This window comes from Corylus avellana, chromosome 8 (genome assembly GCF_965113065.1).
Source record: "Corylus avellana chromosome 8, dhCorAvel1.hap1.2, whole genome shotgun sequence".
Classification (NCBI taxonomy): Eukaryota; Viridiplantae; Streptophyta; class Magnoliopsida; order Fagales; family Betulaceae; genus Corylus; species Corylus avellana.
This window is the reverse complement of record NC_142497.1, coordinates 1,735,942-1,745,748: the sequence shown is the minus strand read 5'-3', so window position 1 is coordinate 1,745,748 and position 9,807 is coordinate 1,735,942. Positions and strand designations below refer to the sequence as shown.

Sequence of the window (9,807 nt, the reverse complement as noted above, 5' to 3'; positions counted from 1 at the left end):
TATAAGGCTCTTTTTTTTTTTTTTTGCCATTGGCAAACAGAGCCCTAGTTGTCTATTGCATGAAGTTCAAAACACCATCATTAAAAGCCAGAATTTTAATCTGAACGATTTCAGGGAAGAATATTGGACTGGAAAGTCATCCCAAAAGATCAACCTTTTGAAAGTTCATTGGCTACCTTCAACATTTGGCCAGATTGCAAACAAGGTGGATTCTCTACTCAAGTACCCCATTTCAATATTAAATATTTCACATGTTAAAATATTGATTAAATTTACCTAGACTCTAAGAGCCACAAGATTATTGTTAAATCACCATTTATCTCAAAATTAGTGATTTAATATAGTATTAGAGTAAAGGTTGTGAGTTCAAACCATGTTTTTGCTAAGTCATCTCATTTCAATTAAATATTTCATTTGTTGATCTTCACCTATTAGTATTAAAGTAGTGATTAAATGATTAAAGCATTTCTCAGCACTTAGACAAGATGGAGAAAATTTCAAAGATGTTGCTTGAGAGTCAAGTGGCTGATCATGATCAGTGACCACGAAGTCTGCTGAAGAGCATATGAGTCTTTGACACCTACTCTCTCCACAATACAATGAAGTCTACTGAAGTCAAGCATTAATTCTTCAACTAGAACCATCTAACCTAGTCCTTTGGACATTCCAATTTCGAAAAAAAAAAATCAATATATATATATAAAATTGGTTGCGACCATACATACTTACCATTTGGGCAAAGTTGAAGATGAGAGCTATATATTCAAGGTGTAGTTTTAGGACTACTTCATAACCATTTTTCTTCGGTTTGGCATATCAAACAAGAAGCATGCCATATTTAAAGCCTTTTCATCTCCTCCTCACCTTGTTTCTTTTTGGTATTTTCTCCATGAATCATGCCTGCAACCAAACACACCGTGACTCTCTCTCGTCCTTAGCCTTCAACCGTACATCATCTCCTCCACTAAATTGGCCTTCCATTGATTGTTGTCGGTGGGAAGGCATTTCTTGTGATCATAAACATCAAGTCACCCATATTTGGTTACCTTCTAAAGGCCTCGGTGGGAGTATATCTCACTCTCTTGGAAACCTCACACATCTCTCCCACCTCAATCTATCCCACAATTCACTTTCGGGTCCTCTCCCTAAAGGATTATTTTCTTCCTTTAATCAACTCAAGGTACTTGATTTGAGTTACAACCATCTATTTGGAGATACTTCTGGTTGGCCTTCCTCTATTCAAATTGTTGACATATCTAGTAATCAATTCAGCGAGATAATCCAATCAGCATTCCTTCAAAGAGCATGGAGGTTGACCGACCTCAATGTCAGCAACAATAATCTCGCAGGCCCGATTCCCTCCCTTCCTTGCATCAACTCTTTAGTGGTCAAGCTCCTTGATTTCTCCCATAATCATCATAGTGGCCATATTCCTCGTGGAGTAGAGGCATGTTCCAAACTCAAGGTTTTCCGAGCAGGTTTTAAAAATTTTGTTTTAAAACACGAAATTTGTTTTTAGACGAATTATTTTAATTGTTTTAAAAACGGAAAATTTTCTTTTAAAAAAAAATTATAAAACAAAAAAGGAAAACGAAACTTTTTAATTTTTATAAAAAAAAAAAAAATTGAATTTTTTTAATTTTTTCTTAAAAATAGGATTTTATTTTTTTTTTTTTTTTTTTTTTTTTTAATTTGACCACCCCTTGGATTATATATATATATAATATAGGTTTTTTTAGAAGTTTGTGTATTTTTATTTTACTAAGGGTAGTTTTGTCATTTGAAGGTACATTGACATTGTTTTAGTAGTTTGGGCATGGGACATTGTCACTGTTGAAAGTTCAGGGAGACATTGCCAATTGGATGGTAATTTGAGGAAAGTACGTATGTAGACTTTACCCTAATTTTTTTTTTTTTTTTTTTGTTAAAGAAAAAAATAAAAAATGGAAATGATCGATCTTTTCTGTCGGTTTATTCGTGAATCACATGTCTGTCTACTAATCTTTTTGTTATTTGTGAATCTCATCTAAAGCATATATTGTACGACATGACATGGTGGCTATATATAGTTGTGTGTTTCCATGAGAAGTGGTAGGGAGCCAAACAAATTAACCTTGAAAAATTTTCAAACTGACATGGCAGACCGTAAGTGGCAGACAAGGAAGAAAATTGCATTTTTTTTAATTAAAAAAATCATTGCCACATCAATTTAAAAAATTTTATGAGTTTATTTATTTGACTCCCTCACACTTCTCGTGTTTACATTGTTTGGCAAGACAACTAGTTCCGACTATGATGAGACTAAAGCATCATGTTTGATATTTTCTGATATGACATGGTGGACTGTATTATAAGGTTTCCAGTCCAAAAGTGAATTTTAGCATGAAGACTTATTTTGTGAGTGATAAAAGCGACTTTGTTGAGACAAAAGAAAGGGCAGAAAATGATAGGAAACTTTGCGTGGAAGACAAAAGCGACTTAGCATGAAGACTTATCCAATGACATGGATAAGCGCTTATCCATGTCATTGGAGTTACAGTATCTCAACAACCCTGATTTAAAAAAAAAAAAAAAAAAAAAAAAAAAAAAAAAAAAAAATTGTATAAGATAAAAAAAGTTTTAAAAAGTATTAGATAAAGTAAACAAAAAAAAAAAAAAAAAAACAAACAACAACAAAAATTCTGGAAAAACGAAAGGTTAAAAATGGTTTTTTGGAACAAAATGAGGAGATTACAACTCTAATGGTAGATTGAGAAGTACAGTACAAAAATTGAAATATCGAATGTTACATTGCAAATAAAATGATAATTCAAGGAGGGGAGAAGGTAAGCAGAATCCTCTATAGAGACTTTCAAGGTTTTCCCTTTTTTTTTTTTTTTGGATGAATTACTTCCAATGTTTTATATAGTGGAGCAGGAGTGAAAGCAGTAGATATTTACTTCGGACAACGACATAAATGGAAAGTTATATGGAAAAGAACTTTCTTGCTGGAAAGTTACACGTACGTTTTTCCAAGCCATACCAACCAAAATCAAAAGATATATAGCGAGCTTGAATACTTTCCATGAAATTATGCCCCCACATTACGTGCAATTTGGGCAAAGTTGACGTGTACAGAACTCTCAGTTGACATATACCTATATATGTGATGATCCGTGCATCAACGCGTTACAAGCACAAATCTAGAGACCAATTTTTCAATTTTCCCTAAAATTTTAAGGAGTTGTGGTATTGAGGCCACTTTCATTCACACAAACACAGCATCCAAAAGGGTATAAATTAAGTCTCCATGCTTCCAAGGAGACTGTTGGGATAGCATAGTTTGGTAACCTGGCTTCTGTTCTCCCTACATGAAATGGTCATTGCCCAAGTCAAAAGGCATGGAAAGACATTTCCATTGTAGAATATTTTAACTGAAACATACAATTGCACATGAGAGGAGTTCTCTATAAAAAGAACAAACTCCTTCACAGCTTTAGAAAACCAGAACACTAGACAGATTGAAATTGGCAGATTGTTGGCTTGCATTTGCTCTTAACCCGGTTTTCGTCTCTCTACTGCTCTCTTTGCAGCTTCAAATTTTCTTCAGTAGTTTCAGTAGATGGCTCATGTCCATCAAACATAGCCACCAACTATGTGTCTCTGCTTAGAAATAATTGCTAGTAGATCCTTGTCTGGCGATCTGCATAAACCTTATTAAGTATATATGTGTGAGCGTAAAAAAGTTCGTGAGCGGATAATATTATATAATTGAGTTTAAAAATACTTTAGTTTTTGAGTTAAGTGGTGCCCCAACATGATATATTAGTAGTCTTATTATTCCTTGGGTGTTTATTTCTCCAACATGTGATATCAGAGGCAATGATGATGTGTATACACATAAGGGCCAAATTAAAAATATAATAAACACAATTTAAAATAGAAAATAAATATTTTTCACTTGCAACCCTTAGGTTCCCACAACTAGAATCTTAGAATGATGTTCTTTAGGTGCAATCCTTAGAGATTTAAGAGGGCACTCTTTGAGATTTGAAGTTTCTTCATTAAAATTCAACGGTGTATTACTTTTTGGAATGTCAGCTATTTTTCTTTTGAATAAATAGTTTTTAATTTTTACGTTGTGATTCATGAACCAAAATTTTTTAAGTTAAATTATAATTACTTAAGATATAACCAAATTGATAAACGATCATAGAGTAGAAACAAACATATATATATATATATATATATATATATATATATATATATATATATATATATATAATCATGGAATAAATTATATACGCTAAAGTGTTTGATTTTTTGCTCTAGTTATGAACATTTCCTGACTTTTTTTTAAACATATATCTCTTGAAATTTTCTACAAGCTAATTTTATATAAATCTTATAATATTCTCTAAGAAGCAAATAAAAAAGACTGATTTTTAAATGAGCAAGCAAGCCTCTCATTCAAGTTTTTTTTTTTTTTTTAATGGCAAATATATAGGAGCCATTTTCAAAAATTTTCTTATAAAAAAAAAAGGGTTAAATACATTTCCACTACCTATGATTTGCACCAAAATCAAATAGGCACCTGAGTTTTCAAAAGTATCACAAATGATACCTGTGGTAGGCAAATAAACTTACTTGGTATCTCTGTCAAGATTCCGTTAGGTTTTTTTAACGGAGTGCCACGTCACCCCTTACACGTGGCATGGTACTTGTGGTTTCAATGCGCCATGTGGCGTGGTACCTAGGTTTTTGGGTACCACGTCATATTTAAAAATTAAAAACAAAATTAAAAAAAAAAAAAAAAAAAAAGAAAAATAGCTGGGGTGGCTGAACCACTCCCATGGCCCAAGGGGTAGTTCAGGCACCCCCTTGGCCCTCAAAAAACAAAATTGAGGGTTTGGCCCTTGGGGTGGCCGAACCACCACCCCAGCTTTCCTTTTTTTTGGGGGGGGTGGGGGGGGGGTGGTTATAAATATGACGTGGCACCTAAAAATTTAAGAACCACACCACGTGGTGCCTTGAAACCACAGGTACCACGCCACGTGTAAGGGTGACATGGCACTCCGTTATAAAACCTAACAGAATCTTGACGGAGGTACCAAGTAAGTTTATTTGTTTACCACAGATACCATTTGTGACACTTTTGAAAACCGAAGTGGCTATTTGATTTTGGTGTAAACCACATATTTAACCCCCCCCAAAAAAAAAAAAAAAAATTAATAAGCTTGGGGATCACATCCCCACAGGCCACTGGATGATGGTGATTTCTTTTGCGGTTGGAATAGGGATTGGACTCATCATAGGATGTATGTCATGATTAAACCCATAAAGCCCACATAAATGATCCAAGGAGACAGCCCAAAAGATTGAAACCGGCCATGCATGGTTTACAAGAATCAAGAATGTTCCTATTTTAGCAAATATGAAGCAGAAGAAAGACAAACAACCAAGTTACCTGCTCATATTTCCCTTTGCATTTCTTATAAAAAAAATTATTCAAATCTTTCTTTTCTGGGTTGGATGCTTCAACATCTTTCATTGTTTTGGTGCTTTGTTCTGAACATCTTTACCACTTGAATAGTATATACTATTGGCGACTTATGATATCTATCACCAGACCAGACTTGTCGTATACAGTATATGTACTTAGCCAGTTCATAGATAAACCCAAAACACCTCATTTGGATGCAACACAAATTATAACCCATCCCAAAGATAGTAGTTATAGCCCAACATGTACTTAGTGGTCTATTTGATTTCGAGCCCAAATAAAGTAGTCATGGGCCCAACATGCTGAGACGAAAGTCCAAATTTTCACCTGGGCTGGACCTCACATAAGTACATAACACCTCTTATGGTAGCATACAATTTTAATTACCCTAAACTACCCCCACAAAGCTAAAAACTCTTAGGTTGTGTTTCGCAAAGGGCCAGACCCGACCAGACCCAAAAATTCAAAAAATTCTTCTCACAATCAATTTCAATATTCTTACTTTTTATATCACAACAATCACTTTTTATTACTATTCAAATAAAAAAATTACTACAAAACAAATTTTTTCATTTTTTTATACAAAATATTCTTACATTTTTCTCTCACATCAATCAAATCTGCTACAGTACCGTTCCACTCCTTTTTTCCATTCCATTGCCAAACACAGCCTTACTTAAAAATGAAGTTTTTTTTTTCATAGTTTTTAAAAAGAAGAAATTAAAAGACATTTTTTTAGAATAATAATAATACATGAAGTTTTTAATCTTCAAACTTTGATTAATTTGTTTTGGATTTCTTAGTTGTTTAGTCAAAAACTTAACAAACAAGACCAGATTACCAGAAACAAAAAAAATAAAATAAAATAACAAAATAACAAAAAAAGACTAGATTACCAGAATCCCTTGGTTTCCAATTATTGTGGTTCTTGGCTTTCTTACAGGTTTTTGGGGAGTTTGTGGTCCATTAATTTTTAGCTATAAGTGGAGAGTTTCATATTTCCATTTTCTTGACAACCTCAAAAAATAAGTGTTTAATCTTCTAATTTAAAATTACATATTGGTGGCTTTAGAGTCTTCGTCAATTGGTTGGTTTAGAGTTTGTCACGAACTTGCTTTCTCAAGTTTTAATTTGAATATATAATTTATGGATTTGTTAGTTTTGACCATTTCAATTTTCGTTCAATGTGATCCCATGGTCCCACCGTTGTTAAAATAAAACTGTTACGGGGAAAAAGAATTTAAAAATCTCCAACCAAAAGAAATAACGTGCACATTTCAGCCTAGCTTTGGAAATTTCTGTGAAGCTACCACCACCAGCACCGATGGTCAACGGTCAACCATTTTGGGCCAAAGGAATAATATATAATTCACACCCACAAGAGCTTGCTTATATGATTTCACCTATATATATATATATATATATAGGTCAAATTTTTCGGCAGCCAGGAAGGTTCAACGTCGTTGAAACCATGCACTTTTAAAGTTGTCGCTGACACTTTTTTTTTTTTGTTTTGCCCACAAGTTGTCGCTGTCTTATTTTCCTATCACTTTGCTTGGTTCAATCATAGGGGAAAGGAAAGAGTTTTTCAATCGACGACTCAATCCCATCAGAATTTTCATGCCGGAAAGTCATACAAGATTCCAAACCATACCAAATGAAACTACTATACACGCAAGAATCTTAATTTCTATCCAAAATCAAAAAATAATTGACAATGTTTATTATATCGGCACTGAACTCACAATTTGGGCAGAGTTGTCGTCTACAGAACTATCAGGTCGTGGCTTACCATTTGGGCAAAGTTACAGATCATAGCTATATATACATGGTGTAATTTTAGGACTACTTCATAGCCATTTTTCTTCTGGTTTAATATATTAAAGAAGAACCATGCTAGATTTAACGTCTTATCATCACCTCTTCACCTTGTTTCTCTTTGGTATTTTCTCCACCAATCATGCCTGCAACCAAATAGACCGCAACTCTCTTTCGTCCTTAGCCTTCAACCGTATGTCTTCTCCTCCACTAAATTGGTCTTCCATTGATTGTTGTCAGTGGGAAGGCATTTCTTGTGCTTATAAACATCGAGTCACCCATATTTGGTTACCTTCTAAAGGCCTCAGTGGAAGTATATCTCTTTATCTCGGAAACCTCACATGTCTCTCCCACCTTAATCTCTCCCACAATTCACTTTTGGGTCCCCTCCTGAGGGATTGTTTTCGTCCTTGAATCAACTCAAGGTTCTTGATTTGAGCTACAACAATTTATTTGGAGATATATCTGGCTGGCCTGCCTCAATTCGAATTGTTGACATATCTAGCAATCACTTCAGCGAGACAATCCAATCTTCATCCCTTCAAAGAGCATGGAGGTTGATCGAGCTCAATGTCAGCAACAATAGTTTCATGGGCCCTATTCCTTCATTGCCTTGCGTCAATTCAACCATTGTTAAGCTCCTCGATTTCTCCCATAATCATCATAGTGGACAAATTCCTAGCGGATTAGGGGCATGTTCCAAACTAAAGGTTTTTCGGGCTGGTTTTAACTACCTCTCAGGTCCGCTTCCTGGTGATATATACAACGCAACAAGATTAGAAGAAATATCCATACCTTCCAATGATCTTTCAGGACCCATTAGTGGCAACATTGTGAACCTTGCCAAACTCACCTACCTTGAGTTATATGGTAATAAATTTAGTGGTAAGCTCCCCGTAAATATTGGAAAGCTCTCCAAATTAAAGTACCTAATCCTTCATACAAACTCCTTCACAGGTTCTTTGCCCCCATCTTTGATGAACTGCACAAATCTCACAAAATTGGTTTTACGGTTCAATTTTCTTGAAGGAGACATCTCTACCTTCAATTTTTCCAGTCTTCATCAACTTACTGTATTTGACTTGGGGTTCAATAATTTCTCTGGTAACTTGCCAGTAAGCCTCTACTCATGCAAGTCTCTCATCGGAATTCGACTAGCTCGAAACAACCTAGAAGGACAAATCCTACCTGAGGTGCTTCAATTGAAATTCTTATCCTTCCTTTCACTTTCTTACAATAGGTTAACAAATATCACACACGCAATCAAGATTCTGATGCGTTGCAAGGCACTCACCATAGTCCTCCTTGGAAGAAATTTTCTACATGAGGCAATGCCAAGTGATGACACTATGCTTGGTTTTGATGGATTTAAAAATCTTCAAGTTTTGAGTCTTAGTGAATCCCAATTGACCGGTCAATTGCCTATATGGCTATCTAAGCTTAAGAATGTAGAAGTCCTGAATCTATATTCCAATCGTTTCACAGGTTCAATTCCTGATTGGTTGTCGACTCTTCCAAGGCTCTTCCAATTAGACTTATCTGATAACCTCATTTCAGGTGAATTCCCAAAGAAACTTTGTGCCTTGCCGGCCTTAGTGTCACCAAAGGCTTTAGTAAACAACAGTTATTTGGTTTTACCAATTTTTGTCACATTGCCAAGTGCTAGCCAGTACAATTTTGTCTCGAACCTGCGACCAGCAATATTTCTTGGATACAACAGTCTTAGCGGCAACATCCCCGTTGAGATTGGCCGTTTGAAGCTGCTTCATTATCTGAATCTCACTCATAATAACTTCTCAGGAAATATTCCAGAGCAATTGTCTCAACTCACAAATCTAGAAGGATTGGACCTCTCTGCAAATCGGTTGTTCGGTGAAATTCCAGCATCATTAAGTAGTTTGAATTTCTTGTCTCGTTTTAGTGTTGCAAACAACAATTTGCATGGACCAATACCATCAGGCACTCAGCTACAGAGCTTTAATGCCTCTGCCTATGAGGACAATCTTGGACTTTGTGGCCTCCCGCTTCCACATGAGTGTGCTCATATTTTTGGCAGCAACGGAGATATTGGGGATGAGGACAATGGGCCTAGAATTCCGTGGTTTCAAGTTATTGTGGTTCTTGGATTCATTACAGGTTTTTGGGGAATTTGTGGTCCATTACTTTATAGCTATAAGTGGAGAGTTGCTTATTTTCAATTTTTGAACAACATAAAAAATAGGTGTATAATCTTATTCTTTAAAATTACATATTGGTCGGTTTAGAGTCTTGTATCAGTCGGTCACTTTATAGTCTATCATCAATTTGGTTTCTCATGTTTCAATTTGAGTAATTTAAGGTTTTGTTGGTTTTCCTGTTTTCAATTTGCCTTCAATTTGATCCCCCCAGTGTGGCTGCAGTTAAAACGAAATTGATATTGGGAAAAAAAAATTAAAATTTCAAACCAAGAGAAACAACGTACGTCATTTCATATATCCTTTCACCCAAAAAAAAAATAATAATAATAA

At 35.0% G+C, this 9,807-nt stretch overlaps 1 pseudogene; it reads left to right on the top strand.

Moving 5' to 3' along the window:
* The first annotated feature begins 814 nt into the window (after nucleotides 1–814).
* LOC148583960 (receptor-like protein 2 pseudogene) lies at nucleotides 815–9,564 on the top strand (annotated as a pseudogene).
* The last annotated feature ends 243 nt before the right edge of the window (nucleotides 9,565–9,807 follow it).